This window comes from Tursiops truncatus, chromosome 1 (assembly GCF_011762595.2).
Source record: "Tursiops truncatus isolate mTurTru1 chromosome 1, mTurTru1.mat.Y, whole genome shotgun sequence".
Classification (NCBI taxonomy): domain Eukaryota; kingdom Metazoa; phylum Chordata; class Mammalia; order Artiodactyla; family Delphinidae; genus Tursiops; species Tursiops truncatus.
In genome coordinates, this window is record NC_047034.1 from 158,260,290 (window position 1) to 158,278,210 (window position 17,921).

The following is a 17,921-nucleotide window of genomic DNA, read 5'->3' on the forward strand; positions in this document are numbered from 1 at the left end:
TGAAAAATATAAGTAATGAAATTAAAACACCTCATGCTGCAAGATGAGTGCCCCATCTGCAGTCTCATGTCCATATTCCTGGCAGGAAGAAGACAAAAAGACAAAAGGCAATTACCAGCCCAGTCTTATTTTCTTTTTTATCAGGAAAAAAAAAAAGTTCTTCCAGATGCCACATCCTGCAACTCAATGGCCAGAATCATGTCACCTGCTTTTTAGGTGTGCACTCCCACTAATGGTATATATCAATTTCTACTTCTCAATTTTTGCCAACACTTAATATTATCAGACTTTTAAATTTTGCCAATCTTATGGATATGCAATGGTATGCTATTGCTTTTATTTGTATGGACTGAACAACTTTTAATGTTTGTTGACCATGATTAAGTGAATTTCCTTGCTCATTACAATGTTGTCAAGTAACACTGAATAACAGCTAACCACAAAAACAATGTTATACAATAGTATTTATTTAGCTTAGTGCCTTTGGGTTGGATGGGGCAGCTTGTCTAAAGTGGCTGTGTTATTACGTGGTCTTACATCTTCCTCCTGGGACTAGTAGGCCAGCCCAGACAATTTCCTCTCACAACAATGGCTGAAGTATAAAAGCCCAAGAGGAGATACATGAGGTCTCTTAAGGCTTAGGCTTGTAACTGCCACACTGTCACATATTCTAATAGACCAAAGCAAATCACATGGCCAAAAGGGAGAAATATCCCCTGGTCTGTTAGTGAGAAGAACTGCAAAGTCATACAACAAAGTGTGTGCATGTTGGTAGGGGGTGATGAACTGGGGCCAGTAATGTTATCTACACAATATCCTTTCTTATTTGTAAAACTGGATTATCTTTTTCGTATTGATTTATAGGTATCCTTTATATACCCAACATACAAATCCTTTATCAGTTATATGCCTTGCAGATATCTTCTCTCATCTGTGGTTTGTCTTTTTAACTCCATTAAAGATAGTTTTCATTAAAAAGCAGCTTTCAGTTTTAATACAGTCAACTTATCAATCAAAGTGTTTTCTCTATCTTGTTTAAGAAATCACTATCTCAAGGACATAAAGATATTTTTTAAAGTTCTGTTTTTCACTTTTAGGGCTTTAATCTACTATTGATTTTGCATATGGTATTCTAATTTTTTTTCATATAGATAATGAATCTTTCTGGCACTGCTTATTGAACAGCAAATCCTTTCCCCACTAATCTGTAATGCTACCTCTGTTATTCATCTAGTTTCCATAAACTCATGGATCTGTTTCTGAGCTGTCTGTTCAGTTTAATTTGACTATCTCTCTGCACCAATACGTCACAGCTTTTTTTTATTTTTTTGCGGTACGTGGGCTTTTCACTGCTGTGGCCTCTCCCGTTGTGGAGCACAGGCTCTGGACGCGCAGCCTCAGCGGCCATGGCTCACGGGCCCAGCTGCTTCGCAGCATGTGGGATCTTCCCGGACCGGGGCACGAACCCGTGTCCCCTGCATCGGCAGGCGGACTCTCAACCACTGCGCCACCAGGGAAGCCCCACATCACAGCTTTAATTACTAAATCTCTAAAATGAGTTCCCCCACCTAGGTCTTCTTCAAATAACATTAAAAAAAAAATTCTGGGGACTTCCCTGGTGGTCCAGTGGGTAAGACTCCATGCTCCCAATTCAGGGGGCCCAGCTTCGATCTCTGGTCGGGGAACTAGATGCTGCATGCATGCCACAACTAAGAGTTCACATGCTGCAACTAAAGATCCCGCACACTGCAACGAAGATCCTGTGTGCCGCAGCTAAGACCCGGTGCACCCGAAATAAATAAATAAATATTTAAAAAAAAATTCTGATTGTCTCTTTGTTCTTCTATATAAAAATTAGGATAAGCTTATCAAGTTTCACTTAAAAAATATCCTATAGGGATTTGTTTTCTGGAATTGAATTTATAGATTATGGGAGAACTCACATCTTTATAATATTGAGTCTTATCATCCATAAATATGGTATAATTTGCCACTCAGGTCTTCTTTCATATTCTTCAGTTATGTTTCCTTATTTTCTTTAAGATCTTGCACATTTTTTGTTAGATTTATTTCTGTTGCTTATAGGTTTTATTGCTATAGTGAATGGGATAGCAGGCTTTGTCAGCTGAATGGAAATGCTGCTAAAATGTTACCATTAAGAATAATATTTAGGGACTTCCCTGGTTGCACAGTTGTTAAGAATCCACCTGCCAATGGAGGGGACACGGGTTCAATCCCTGGTCCAGGAAGATCTCACATGCTGCAGAGCAACTAAACCTATGCGCCACAACTACTGAGCCTGTGTGCCACAACTACTGAAGCCTGCACGCCTAGAGCCCGTGCTCCACAACAAGAGAAGCTACCACAGTGAGAAGCCTGTGCACCACAATGAAGAGTAGCCCCCACTCGCCGCAACTAGAGAAAGCCCGTGCGCAGCAACGAAGACCCAATGTGGCCAAAAATAAATAAAAATTTTTAAAGATTTATTTATTTATTATTTATTTATTTTTGGCCGCGTCGGGTCTTCATTGCGGCACTTGGGATCTTCGTTGAGGCATGCGGGCTCTTCGTCGTGATGTGTGGGCTTCTCTCTAGTTGCCTCATACGGGCTTCTCCCTAGTTGTTGTGTGTGGGTTTTCTCTCTCTAGTTGTGTTGCGCGGGCTCCAGGGCGCGTGGGCTCTGTAGTTTGCAGCACGCGGGCTCTCTCATTGAGGCACGTGAGCTCAGTAGTTGTGACATGCGGGCTTAGTTGCCTTGTGGCATGTGGGATCTTAGTTCCCTGACCAGGGATGGAACCCCCGTTCCCTGCATTGTAAGGCAGATTCTTTGCCACTGGACCACCAGGGAAGTCCTGAAGCGGTAGCTATTTAAAAACTGTTACTCTAATTGTTTCAGTGGACGCTTTTGTTTACCAGTCTGTTATGTAATTTCCCTTCTGTTTATTCATTATTCTATTCCTACTGCTCCCCCTACTCACTCAGTACCTTTTTCTGGTAATAACTCCTCAACTTTTCTTAAGAGGATCACCCCTTCACTTCTCTGGTTCTTATGGTTTGGGAGATATTGACTCAACTCATCACTCCAGAGGTCAACTTGTGACCTAGACCTGGCAAATCAGAGCACTGCATTCCCACGGCCAGTTACTGGTCTGGGAATGGACACGTCAAACAAGGCCAGAAAAAGAGGTTCAATCAAAGCAAATCTTAGCATTTTTTATTGGAGCGACCAGAAAAGACCACTCTTATGAGGATGTGAGCCTGGAGCTATAGTAGATTTTCTGCCACCATGAGGAGAGAGCCTACATGAGAAAGGACCAACACTGAGGAAAGCAGAGCAAAGAAACAGGCCAGATCCTATCAACATCATTTTTCCCTAGACCAGAGGTGTTTGCGCTGTGCAACACGGCATGTGGGATCTTAGTTCCCCGACCAGGAAGAACCTGCATCCCCTGCATTGGAAGTGTGGAGTCTTAACCACTGGACCGCCAGGGAAGTCCTGGTCATTCATTTCTATAAAGGGTCAGATAGGAAATATTTTAGGGCTTGTGGGTGTGAGAATGTGATTTATAATAAATATATATTTTGGAGTTTGTCCATGGTTCCTAGCTCACAGCTCCCCAAACCCTTGGCGTTTCCTAAGCAGTAAGAGCAATAGGAACATCTTTTGTTATAATATTTGGTCTTTTGTCCTCAGTTCCCGAAATCGCATCAGAGCCAGAAAGGTGAAATGGACATCTTGTTATTATGAAAAGCCCCTTTCAACCATAACTGAGTTTATGTTAATAAGGTGACTTTCAGAAGTCCCCTAAAGATTGGAGGAGGTTGCCAGGGAAACCAATCAGTGGATTAGATTAATTAGATTAGAGGGTTGGAACTCAGAGTCTCACCTCATGACCTCTGGAGAGAGAGGCTGGAGGTTGAATCAATCACCAATGGCCAATGATTTAATCAATTGTGCCTATGTAATGAAGCCTCCATAAAAACCCAAAAAAGACAGGTTCTGAGCTTCCAGGTTGGTGAAAGAGAACTCATCCACTTGCCAGCCCTAAACTCCACAGGGACAGAAGCTCCTGGATTCAGCATCTTGCCCTATGTATCTCTTCATCCAGCTGTTGGTTCATATCCTTTAACACACTTTGTAATGAACCAGTAGTCTAGTAAGTAAACTGGTTTCCTGAGTTCTGTAAGCCACTCCAGCAAATTAACCAAGGAGGGGGTCCTGGGAACCTTTATAACCAGTTGGTCAGACGCACAGGTAACAACCTGACTTGTGATTGGCATCTGAAATGGAGGCAGTCTTGTGGGATTGAGCTCTTAACCTATGGAATCTGATGCTATCTCCAGGTAGATAGTACCAGAATTGAGTTGAGTTAGTGTTGGGAGAATTGCTTGGTTTGGGGGAAAAAACCACACATTGTAGTGGGCCATAGATCTCTCTCACAACTACTCAACTTCACCACTATATTGCTCAAGTCACAGCACAAAAGCATCTAGACAATATGAGAAGGAATGGGCATGGCTGTGTTCCAGTAAACCTTTATTTACAAAAACAGACACAGGCTCCTTTTGCTAACCCCAGCCCTAGACCCAGTCACGGCTTAGGCTGTATCTATCCTTGGACTTTTCAGTTATTTGAGCCAATAAATGTCCTTTTCCTTAAGCCAATTTGAGTTGGCTTTCCTTTTAACTTGTAACCAAAGAATCCCAATTTATGTTATATCTGAAGATTCTGAATTCTTTGGTAACTTTCATCTAACTATTAGTGCAACTTGTGTTTAAAATCCATTCTTAATCCGGAAAGGAATCAAAGTTGGCTTCACAGAGGAAAGATTAATTGATGTCCAAGTCATTGCCAGTTCTTTTTCAGACATAAAAGTGTTATATAAACACAAATTCTATTCTTAAAAGATTTAATAAAAAGTTAATTCCTTGGGGGGGAAACAGATTTTCTTTTTCAGTTTAAGTTTCAATAAGAATTTGCTTTCCAGGCAATTTGTAGACGTTTGAAGTGAGCATCAGTATTGTTAAGAGTTGCAAACTGCAGTCACTTTGTACAAATTTAAACAGGCTCCTTGCTGAGAGTTGATAGGGAGTGGGGGGATGTTAACAGTGAAAGTAAAGTGGAAAATTTCTTCTCCTGACTGCAGAGACTTGAGCACTGCCTTTGACAAGCAGAAGAAACAACAGAGGACCTCTGAAAAGGCTGAGAGCTGTGGGGAATGACTTCAGCAATGGACTGTGTCAAAGGGCAGTCACACAACTCATCCCTAAAGTGAAGTACCCCAAGTTGGCAGCTGAATTCTTAGTGCTATATACTCTTGAAAATATAATTTCAAGATAGGATTGAGAGTGAGTTCCAGGGGCTTAATGAAAAGATTCCAATAAATAAAAGGGAAAAGGCAGTTCATACACACACACACACACACACACACACACACATCTAGGTAACACACATATGGCAGGGAGGAGAAAGAGAACAATCAAGGATGACTCCAAGCTTTATGGCCTGAGTACTGGCAGAAGGGACTTGCCATTTCTTGAAATGGGAAAGACTGGGAGAGAAACAGGTTGTAGGGGCTGGTATCTGGAGCTCAACTTTGGACATATTAAGTTTAACATCTCCTGTTATTTATCTAATAAGAAATAAAGAGTGGGCAGCTGGATATATGAGTAGCATTAAGGAAATAGGTCCAGGCTGGGGATATAAAATTCGGAATCGTCAGCATATAGACGGTATTTACAGTCATGAGATTAGATGTGATTACCAAAGGAGGAGGCTACAGAGAACAGAGACAAGTCCTTGGCACTGCAACATTTAGAGAACAGAGAGATGAAGAGGACCAAGAAAAGATACCTGAGAGGAAAGCCAGAAAGATAGGAAGAAACATCCTGGAGGTGAAGAAAGTGTTTCAGGGAAGAAGGGGTGATCAACTAACTCTGTTAGTTTTGGTAAGATGAGGACTGAGAGTTGACCACTGGGATTTATCAGTGGGTGTGTGTGTGTGTGTGTGTGTGTGTGTGTGTGTGTGTGTGTGTGTGTGTGTGTGTGTGTGTGTGTGTGTGTTAGGGTGGGTTTAAGGGAGAATGGAATGAGAGAAACAAGCACACACAACTCTTTTCAAAGAGTTTTGCTGTAAAGGGAAAGAGAATAAGGGAGGAAACTGGGGTTAAGACTGAAGAAGAATCTGAATATTTTAGAAAAAAAAATAACTGAAGAAATAAACTTCCAGATGAAGCAGGAAGGGATTGAGAACACATTAAAATGGTTACTATTAGAAAGGATTAGTGAGGGGTGGGAGAAGAGGGTACCCTCTCTGCAACAGGAAGAGAGACTGAAAAAATGTACAGATATCTAAGAGAAGGAGTGACATGGGAGCTCATTACAGATGCCATTGATCTCTAAAATATCACTATTTGTGAAAATGATGAGGATGGGGGAAATGTGGTAGAATTACAGTAGTTAAATGTAAAAATGTATAGCTGATTTTTAATCTACTCTGATTTATACTTTTCACTCAAATCACAAGATTAAAGTATCATAACATAAGCTGAGCTTAAACCATAGTAGATACTCAATAAATATTCAGTGGATTTGTACTGGTGAAACTGTTTCATTGCTAGACTATAGCAAGTGACAGGCAGGAGAAGTTGCCATTTTTCCTTAACCTACCCATCTATGGCTGAATAAGTTTGTTTTTTGCTCTTGTCAGGAAGCAGGGCTTTCATAACTAAGCCCATAAACGGATTTTGGTTTCCGTACTGATAATTTTTACCTCTTCCTTACCTATTTAAGCCAAACAACTGTCCTTTTGTATTCTGCTCTGTTCTGATGGGTAGCGTCTGGGGCTGAGAGTCTGCAACTTCATGACCCAGGATCTTTCATCAGTTAACTTTCTGTAGGATATGCTAAATGGGTCATAATGGATATCAGAAGACCAGGGGAAGAGAGATATTTCCAGCTTCTAGCTCTCACAGTGGCTGGTGTTTGTTGTAATAGTAGCAGGATGGGAGGATTCTGGACAGCAGCTCAGGCAGATGCAGAATCTTTTTGGTGGTTCCAATTCTGATCGAGGTGGCAACTCTTCAGCAGATCTAACACTGTGTCTCCAAAGGTCCAGCAAGCAGTATATGCTTGTGGGCTCAGCTTTAAGGGCTGGTGAACTCTAAGCCCTTGTGATTAGCAGCTTGTCGCCTCTGAGTATCATTTCCTTCTTTCTTTTTGTTCCTCTAGACCCCATCCTCATTTGTGCTCTTCTAGGCCTTCCCACACCCTTGTATTGGGTTGGCCAAAAAGTTCATTTGGGTTTTTCCATAACATGTTATGGAAAATAATTTCGTGTATCATATTATCTCTGTCTGGAATATCTAGAATGACTCCCATTTTCTGGATAGGACTATATAATCTTGGTGACAGAAAAGTTTCCAGGAAATAGACCCTCTAAGCTTGAACAGAGTGATGGCCTTACTGCCAATGGAAAATGGAGATGTAGTAGCACTATGATTACCTACCTACCTTATCACCTGTGTTTGCTTAGGATGAATTCCTATTGAAGGCAGTGCTTTGGGAGATGAAGTGTAATTGCTGCCTTTCCTCAGCTCATACATATGGTTCCAAAGTGAGCTCCCTACAACAAGTTGACTGAGGAAGAAAAAGTTAAGGCCGATTTAGAGATGGTTTTGCACAATATGCCGGCATCAGCTGGAAGTGGATAGTTGAAACATCACAAATCCCATCAGAAGTGTCCCTGAAAGATTTTGGGAAGGAAAATCTCCCCAGTGAGCATCTGGTTGCCCACTCTGCATAGAGAGAGAGATAGACACAGGTATAGATTTTACCCTGATTCATGGACAGTAGCTAACAAGTTGGCCAAAGAGTTAAGGATTTAGAAAGAACCAGACAGAAGAACTCGTGAGCAAAAGGCATGGGGCAAAGAGGCAGGTGGAAATACCTCTTGGAATGGCCACAGGGTAAGAGACGTTAGTGTCTCACGTGAATGCTTAATAAAGGGTACCCATTGCAGAGGAGGCTCTCAGAAGGTAGACAAGATGACCTGTTCTGTGGATGTCAGGCAGCCTCCTTCCCTAGCCACCATGAAGCTTGCTGTATACTCCATCACCCAGAAGCATCTTACCTGATAAAATGGTGGAATAACCAACTGAATATTCCATTATGGCCCCATAAGAGAGATGATACCCTGAGAGATCGGGGTGCTATCCAAATGGATGTGGTATATAATTTTAGCCACTGACCAATATAGATGCTATTATTTCCATAACTAGAATACTCACTTCTAGAAATCAAGGGGTGAAAGTGGCAGTGCCTCCTTTCACTTTTACCTCTAACAGCCCACTTACAGAATTCTTGCTTTCTGTCCCTACAAAGATCTTATCTCTCAAAACAGGAATGTTGCCACCAGGGAAACATTGCATGCTTCCACTAAATTTGATCATGACTGACCTAAAAGAAGAATGAACGTCACCCATTTTGGGGAAACGATGATGGTGTCATTGTTTGTATGAAGGATAGTTGCATACTGGAAAGCAGACTCGTGAACTTGTTTAGAATTTTAAATATGGGAAGAGTGGTATATGTGGATGCCATGTAGCCAAAGAGGGTGGACTATGCTGGTCATTTACCTGTTGTCTCTCAGTTCAACACCCGCCATGCTCTACTCTACTCTCTACTGATGTAATTGGAATTCTGCAAATGACATTTCCCAGGCTTCCATCCTTGCAGCTGGCTTCCTGTTAGAGTCTTATCAGTAGGAGGTGCCAACAGGAGATCAGTAAAAGGAAAAATGTTTCCTGCTTTGGGCAGTGAAAATGCAGCAATTTCTGGTGGCTGCTGGCTGTTGGTGTAGCGGCAGCAGGAGCAGGTGATTCTGGACTCCAGTAGACTTTCCAGCCTTTGGACTTCCCCTCTCTGATAGAAGTGGTACCTCTCCGGCAGATCCAGAACGACTGTGACAGCAACTCCAACTGCACAGCAGCCAGCACAGACTTGAGAGCTCCAGCTCAGGGGCACAGCAGCTTCTGATCTATGATTGGAATTCTTTTTTGTTGTTGTTTTTAAATATTTATTTATTTAATTTATTTTGGCTGCCCCAGGTCTTAGTTGCGGTACGCAGACTTCTTAGTTGCGGCATGTGGACCCTTAGTTGCAGCATGCATGCGGGATCTAGTTCCCTGACCAGCGATCGAACCTGGGCCCCCTGCATTGGGAGCGTAGAGTCTCACCCACTGGACCACCAGGGAAGTCCCTATGACTGAAGTTCTTCTAGCTCCCCTGGCCCCTTTTTTTTCCTTTTGCTATTCCAGCCCTTCTTAAACTTTTGGAAGCAATTTCATATATTAAATTTCTTCTCTTTGAAATACCCAGAGTGGTTTCTGTTTCCCTGAGGAGACCCTGACTGATAACATTTCTAGTCCCTAAAACAGATAAATCTAAAAAAAGGATCTATCCTGAGGCTTGCCCTTCTGGACAAATGATATAATCTTCCCTCTCAGCTTCTCTCTTAACTTTTACTTCTTACAAACAACCATAGTCAATAGAAGCTGCATTTATTTTGTTGTTGTTATTGTTGTTGCATTGTTTTTTGTCATTAACTTATTTAAGCAAAATTCTAAGCACTCACCAAAGTAAAGAAGAAAATATAGAGAATACTTGTGTATTTATTACCCAGCTTTAACACTGATCGATTTTGCTAATTTTGTGTCTTGTATCTACCTCCATTTTCCACCCAGAATATTTTAAAATAAAATCACAGGCATCAAATCATTTCACCCATAATATTTCCTGTGTACTTTTTACATGAGCCTCCTTCCATTTCTGTAATTACAGTTGGACCTCTGTTATCCTTTGCCTGCACAGGACCCCTTTCTCTTCCTCAGCATAGGATTCTTCTTTTTCTTTTGGGAACTGCCTTCCAAAATTTGGTGATGCTGTTCATCCCTTTGCCTCCCTGACTCCATGGACATATGAACTACACTTGTCAGTCTGAGTGTGTTATGGAAGCTAGAGAATAAAGGTCTCACTACGCAAGGGCATGGGCCTTAAGGATCGCATGAACCTAGAACTGCAAAAAGTTACCTTCAACAACTGGGAAAGCCCACTTAAGAACTATGCTAACACAGAAGAAAACTAGATAGAACTGTTTCAGAGAGAGTCCTGATGATATTATTTTAATACCTGAATCCAGCTGTGCCTAAAACCACTGCTCCTTCTGGATTTTTAGTTATGTGAGCCAATAAATTTCCTTTTCTGCTTAAATTTAAGTTGGATTTCTATCATGTGTGACCAAGAGTCATTTATTACTAATTTGTAACACTCTCCAAGCCTGCAGCGATAGCCCATTCAAGAATACTCTATTTAGCAGGGACAGCATATTTCTATAAATGGAAACGTTAATAGAATCAGTGCCATTAAGGTCATCATATCACTAAAGCGTAGTTTCTGGTGTTGCTATTTTGCAGTTATTTTTTCCCTTCATATTCCCTGAAATCCTGGTATGCCTCCAGGCAAAGTTTCTTCCAACTTTGTTCATTCAGATAGTTGTGAGTCATTTCTTCTCAGGCTACAGTAATTCCTATGATAGCTTTCAGGATGTCAGAAGTCTTCCACCAATCTCTAATTAACAGCTGATCAGGTTTTTAAAAGTGTTTCCCTGGTTTGAACCACTGTAAAGTATCGATTTTAACATCCAAAGTAGTATTTTTGTTTAGTACTCTTACGGTAACTTTAGCTTTAACACTTGTGATAAGTTATTACGGGTCAAAATCATTCGGCAGAACATGAAATAATGACAGAAAGTGAGACTGTGGCAAAGAAACACAAATAGATTAGTGAGGGCTCTCAAACTCAGGAACATACCATCTGCTAAATCAGCTCTCTTTAGTGTTAACTGTATTCACTGGCTGAGCGGTTATTTTTTAAATGCATTAACCACAATTCAGTACTGTATCAAATTTATAAATATGAACATATACAGAGATGAAAAGCACTATAATAAATTAGTGCTCAAGAAGTTACGTCTATAATGAAATTTCTTTCATGTTTAAAATAATCTAGGTTCTAGCTAATAGTAGGCTTTGAAATCCCAAACTTCCCAGAAATTATTTCATTAAAAAGACTAAAAAAGCAGTTGGCTAGAGATTGGGGCCTTCACATTCTCATTATAGGCCCAAAGATCCAGCTTTTGCTGAATTCTTATATGCCCACGTCTCTGGAATACAGACAAACCAGGGATACTGTGCTAACAGAGGTAGAATATACTCAAGGTTATAGCATACAATTGCCGAAACAGGACATCTGGGAATATTGCTAAAGAAGCATGAAATCAATACCCAATCTTTTACTATCATATCCTATCAGTTAAAATCTAATAATTCCTCTATTCTAATCTGAAGCACAGCAGTAGGTCATGACTTAACAATTTTTTGCTATTATAAATAATGCTGCAATGAGTACCTTTGCACACAGATCCTTGAGCACTTGTGAAATAATTTGATTCCTAGAAGAGTACAGACAGATTACCTTCCCAAAACACTATATCAATTTAAATCTTTACCAACATGAAATGACAGTGCCCTTTTCCCCCAACACTTTCATTAACTCTGGATATTATCTCTTTAAAATGCTTCTCTTCTACCCTTAAGGAAAAATACCAGGGAAATATCAATACTATTATTTAACATTGTCCTGGAATTACGAGCCAATGAATTAGGCAATATAATTAAAATATGAATATTGGAAAAGATGAAATGGTTATTGTTATTGCAGATATTATATATCTTTAAATGCAAAAGTAAAATTAGAAAACTATTTTCTAAAGTAAAATTCTGGGCTTCCCTGGTGGCACAGTGGTTAAGAATCGCCTGCCAATGCAGGGGACATGGGTTCAAACCCTGGTCCGGGAAGATCCCACATGCTGTGGAGCAACTAAGCCCTTGCGCCACAACTACTGAGCCTGTGCTCTAGAGCCCGTGAGCCACAACTACTGAGCCCACGAGCCACAACTACTGAAGTCCCCGTGCCAAGAGCTTGTGCTCTGCAACAAGAGAAGCCCCCATGATGAGAAGCCCATGCACCGCAATGAAGAGTAGCCCCCGCTCTCCGCAACTAGAGAAACCCCATGCACAGCAACGAAGACCCAATGCAGCCAAAAATAAATAAATAAATAAAAATTTAAAAAATAAAATAAAATAAAGTAAAATTCTTGGGCTTTTGTCATGTTGGAGTAACTGGTACTAGACTTGGCCTTCTGCTATAAACAATTAGAAAACTGGACAAAATACATGAAAAAATTGTCTTCGGACAATGAAAACAGGGCAAGTGAAACTGTGATCTCCAAGAAAAGGAAACAAATGAGGCAGCCTATTATCACTTTGGCTTTCTGGATTTTGATACAGGGAGGGGAAATCAAACTGGATTGAACAGACAGAGGTGGTGTTCAAGAAGGCTGAGGCGCCTGGCAGTTGTGGGGCAAAGTACCAGAGAGAGGCAACTACACAGGCAAAGAGATCAATAAATCTGCACAGGAGTATTCTAGAGTCTGTGCTGAACACTAATCTACAAATGTGTAAGGTTAAACTACAAGAGTTCAGCTGAAAAACAATTGGGGAACTGTGAGCAGAAAAATTCCCAGAGCTCACACAGGGTTAAGAGACAATTAAGTTTTGACCAGTCAGGATAAAGATTCTTCACTGAACACCTAGGGCATTTACTAGAGACCCCAGAAGAGAAACACCTTAGTAGAAGGACTAACCTAACTCAACAGTAAAGATGACTCTAGAACTGCCCCAAAGTTCAAAAACAAGCTTCAAAATCATCAAGCTGATTCATCTGCAACTTAACTAACACATAAACCAAAATTCAAAAGTCTTTGAAGGAAAACAACAAAATTCAGATACTCAAAAACATATAATTACAATGTTCACCATTCCATCAAAAATCACTAGACATGTGAAAAAGCAAAAAAAGTCACCTTAAAATCAGAAGAAAAACTGGTCAATGGAAACAGATCCAGGAATGAAAGAGATGCTAGACTTAGTAAACAAGGATGTAAAAAAGAGTTAATATACTTAATTAAATTTTATATTTAAAAATTTTATATTTAAGTTTAATTTAAAATTTGAAGAAAAACATGAATATATTGAGAGAAAGACAAGATGTAAAAATAATCCAAAAAATCTAGAAACAAATACAATATCTGAAATTAAAAATTCGGTAGATGGGCTTAGTGGCAGATATTATAAACTGCACAAGAATAATCCATGAATGTGAAGACATAGCAATGGAAATTATCCAGACTAAAGTTTTTTAAAAGAACTCGGGCTTCCCTGGTGGCACAGTGGTTGCGAGTCCGCCTGCCGATGCAGGGGACACGGGTTCGTGCCCCAGTCCAGAAAGATCCCACATGCCGTGGAGCGGCTAGGCCCGTGAGCCATGGCCACTGAGCCTGCGCGTCCGGAGCCTGTGCTCTGCAACGGGAGAGGCCACAACAGTGAGAGGCCCGCATACCGCAAAAAAAAAAAAAAAAAAAAAAAAAAAAAACGGACAAAAAATAAACAGAGCCTTAGTGACATGTTAAACAATATCAAATTGGTCTAATATATTTGTAATTGACGTTCCAGAAAAGGTGGGGGCAGAAAAAATATTTGAAGCAAAGAGGAGAAACATAAATATACAGTTATAAGGTCCTTACACTATACATCAGAGGTTGACAAACCTTTTCTGTAAAAGGTCAGATAGTAAATATTTTAGGCTTTGCAGGCTAGTAGTCTTTGTTGCAACTACTCAACTCTGCCACTGTAGCATAAAAATATGCCATAAACAATACGTAAGTGAGTGGCTGTGATTGTGTTCCAATAAAACTTTACTTACAAAAGCAGGGAGTAATCCCCATTCGGCCTGAAGTCTGTAGTCTGCTAACCTGTGCTATATATGAAGTGGTACAATATGTGATAATTATAAGGGAAAATGCATATTACAACTCTTGGAGCAACTGTTAAATATAAAACAAAGAAATTAAGCTAATAAGCCAACAGTGGGGATAAAATAGAATACTGAAAATTACTTAATATTCTTTTATTGAGGCAGGAAAAAAGGGGAAGAGGAACAACAGAGATGGCATAAATAGAAAACAAATAGCAAGACGGTACACTTAAATCCAACTATATTGATAATTATATCTATGAAAATATTCTGAACTGCATTTAAAAAGGAGATTGTCAGACTGGATAAAACTGATGACTCAAATATATGCTGTCTACAAGAAACACACTTTAAACCTAAAGATACAAATGTTAAAGTAAATAAAGGTAAAAAAGCATATGATTAATTGTAAGAGAGCTGGAATGGTTATATTAACATCAGACAAATCAGGTTCAAGACAATACCAGAGCTAAAAAGATATTTTATAATGATAAAAGGAGTAATTCATTAAGAAAATATAACAACAATAAATGTGTACATACTTAATAACACAGCTTTAAAATACATAAAGCAAAAACTGGCAGAAGTGAAAAAAGAAATACTGAAATTCATAATTATTATTGTATATTTCAACACTCCTCAGTAATTGGTAGAAGGAATAGATAGAAAAATCAATATGGATATAAAACACCTGATCAACACTATCAACCAACTTGGCCAAACTGACATTTATAGAACACTCTATGCAACAGATTAATGGAATAGAATAGAGTCAGAAAAAGACATGCAAATATTTTATCAGTCAATTTTTTTAAGTAAGGCTCATTTCATCAATTGTTTTTACAAAGGTGACACAGTAATTCAATGGGGGGAGTAATATTTTCAAACAAATGGTGCCAGAACAACTGTATATCCATTACAGGAAAAAAATAAACCTTGACCCTTACTTTACACCACATATTGATACAAATTTTCACTCAAAATGGATCATAGAACTCAATGTGAAAGTTAAATTTCTAGAAGAAAACATAGGAGAAAAATCTTTAGGACCTTGGGGTAGGCAAAGATTTCTTAGGACACAAAAAGCACGGACCGTAAAGAAAAATTTGACAAACCCTGCTCTTTGAAAGATACCATTAAGGAAATGAAAAGCCCAGCCATGAACTTGGATAAAATATTTGCAATACATATATCTGACAAAAGACTTGTATCTAGAATATATAAAGACTTCAAAAAACTCAATAATAGGACAAACAACTCATTGGCAAATGATCTGAACAGATATTTCACTAAAGATATACAAATTAGCACATGAAAAAATTTCAACATCATTAATCATTAGGGAAATACAAATTGTGGTTTTACACAATGAACACTGAAAGGTCATTACACACCCACTGTAATGGCTAAAACTAAAAAGACTGACAGTACCAACTGCTGACAAGGATGTGGAGAAAGTGGATCTCATACACTGCTGGTGGGGATGTCAAATGGTACAATCAATCACTCTGGAAAAGTGTTTAGCAGTTCCAATAAAGTTAAACCTACTCTAGGACCCAAGAATTCCATTCCTAAGTATTTACCCAAGAGAAATGAAAACATGTCCACAAAGAGACTTGTATCAATACAAGAATCTTCATAGCAGCTTCATTCATACTGGCCCTAATCTAGAAAGAAATGTCCATCAACTGGTGAATAGATAAATTGTGGTACATCCATACCATGGAATAGTAGTGAGCAACAGGAAGGAACAAACCTCCGATACACACAATGACATGAATGAATCTCAAAAGCATTAGCCTCAACAAAAGAAGCCAGACACAAAACAGTACAAACTCTGTGATTCCAGTCACATGAAATTCTAGAAACAGGCAAAATTAATCTAGAGTGACAGAAAGGAGGTTGACAATTGCTAGGGGCTGAGAGTGAGACAGGGGCGTTTACTTCAAAAAGGCATGAGGAGGGCTTCCCAGGTGGTGCAGTGGTTGAGAATCTGCCTGCTAATGCAGGGGACACGGGTTCGAGCCCTGGTCTGGGAAGATCCCACATGCCACGGAGCAACTAGGCCCGTGAGCCACAACTACTGAGCCTGCGCGTCTGGAGCCTGTGCTCTGCAACAAGAGAGGCCGCAACAGTGAGAGGCCCGCGCACCGCGATGAAGACTGGCCCCCGCTTGCCACAACTAGAGAAAGCCCTCACACAGAACCGAAGACCCAACACAGCCAAAAATAAATAAATTAATTAATTAAAAACTATTAAAAAAAAAGGCATGAGAAAAAAAAAGGACGGAAGTTCTGGGTGATAGAAACGTTCTATATCTTATTTATGCTGATTGTTACACATGAATACATATCAAAACCCACTGAACTTGTACACTTAAAACCAGTACATCTTATTGTATGTAAATTATACCTTAATAAAGTCAATTTTTAAAAACTTCTTAGAAACAAGAGAATTTGGGAAGATATCCCAGTTATAAAATATACAAAGTGAATACACAAAAAATGAGTAGCTAGTTATCAGATGCAATGGAAGGTTCTTCTTGCAAAATAGTGAAAATTAAATATTTTAACAAGAAATATGCAGAAACTTTATGAAGAATATGATAAAGCTCTGTAATGAGGATCATAAAAGAACACTTGAATAAACAGACTCCTGCCTTAGCTTCCTTTCTGTTCTCTGCTTTTACCAGAGGGATCTGCTAAAATGTAAGTCAGGTCATATCATTCCTCTACTCAAAACTTCCAATAGTTTCCCTCTCAGAAAGAATGCCAAAATCTTTACCCTCGTCTAAAAGGGCTGCAAGATTTCCCTTCCTCCCTCTACCTGCCCCTAGCTCTAACCTCATTGGTTTTGATATTTCCCAATGTGCCAATGCACTCCTGATGGACCTTGTGTCGGGAACACTCTTCACCCAGATCTTCACATAACTTGTTCCCCAACTTTATACAAATCTTTGCTCCAGTATCACTATCAGAGGTTATCTTGACAAATCCATCTTTAGTGTGGGAAGTTTCAGTTGATCACTAGGGCTCGATAGCTGTTGTCATAGAAACTATGTCATATGTGGCACAGTTTAGAAACCAGGGGAAAGGATTAAAAGGAAACATGATAGCTGTCTTCCAATACTGAAGGACAATTACGTGGAAGAGGAAGTAGAATTATTCTTCAGCAGTAGACTAGTCCTCTGGACTGATCACTAGAACGTAAGTTCCAAAAGAGCTGACTGTTTTGTTCACCTCAGCATCCCTCGCACAGAGCGTGTCTGGCACACAGATGCTCAGTCATATTTGTTGAATAAATGTTCAGTGTAGTTCTGAAAAGCAAGAAGGACGGATGGATAGGACTAAAGGGGGACAGATGTTAACTCAGTATAAAGGACAGTTTCTTAAAAATGAGAACTTGATGGGATTTTTTTGAACTCAGGTGTCTTGATCTAGTGCCTTCATATGTATATGCAAGCAAACTAAGGTTTGGAAAGTTTTAAGTCAATGGTTATTATACTGCTTGTCTCAGTCCATTAGTGGGTTTTGAAATCAATTTAGTTAGGATTTTAAAGAACACAAAATAGAATTTAAAATAGCAGAGCTTATTGCAAATAGTACGAATTCTTATATGAATTTTTTGTTTCAGATAGAGAGAGAGATTAATAAGCAGAATCCCAGGTATGTGTGTATTGGGTCAAGATGTAAAATGTAGTATTTCTTACTGCGGGTTTTGGTAAAAAAAAATTTTTTTTGAGAAATACTGGGTTAAGCTGTTCAACAACAGAATTTGCCCCCTTGCAAAGTAACGAGTTTTATTTGCAGTTGAGGTAGAGGCAGAATGTCATTGACTTAGGGTGAATACACTTGGGGAGAGGTGGGGCTAGATGACTTCAGGAATTTATATTTTTTCTTTATATTTGTCTATATTTTCCAAAAGGATCATACATCCTTTTTAAAGTGATTTAAAGTAGTTTTAAATACATATATATGAAACACATTTT

General features: G+C 39.4%; 1 protein-coding gene and 1 non-coding gene across 11 annotated transcripts in view; one reads left to right on the forward strand and one right to left on the reverse strand.

Annotated features, from left to right (window-relative positions):
• The window catches only part of ZBTB8OS (zinc finger and BTB domain containing 8 opposite strand), a 97,611-nt gene that overhangs the window by 39,820 nt on the left and 39,870 nt on the right, over positions 1 to 17,921 (forward strand). For 2 of the 9 annotated variants that reach the window (XR_002176938.3, XR_012326220.1), the window contains exon 8: positions 145 to 235. The exons of 6 other annotated variants lie outside the window; for them this stretch is intronic. The gene's annotated coding sequence lies outside the window, so the exon portion shown is untranslated. Of the gene's footprint in view, positions 1 to 144; positions 236 to 5,147; positions 10,271 to 17,921 lie in introns of those variants that run through there. One more of the 9 variants, XM_073792681.1, reaches the window with a different exon arrangement.
• Positions 1 to 17,921, reverse strand: part of LOC101331957 (uncharacterized) — a 48,109-nt gene that overhangs the window by 12,243 nt on the left and 17,945 nt on the right. The window lies entirely within an intron of this gene.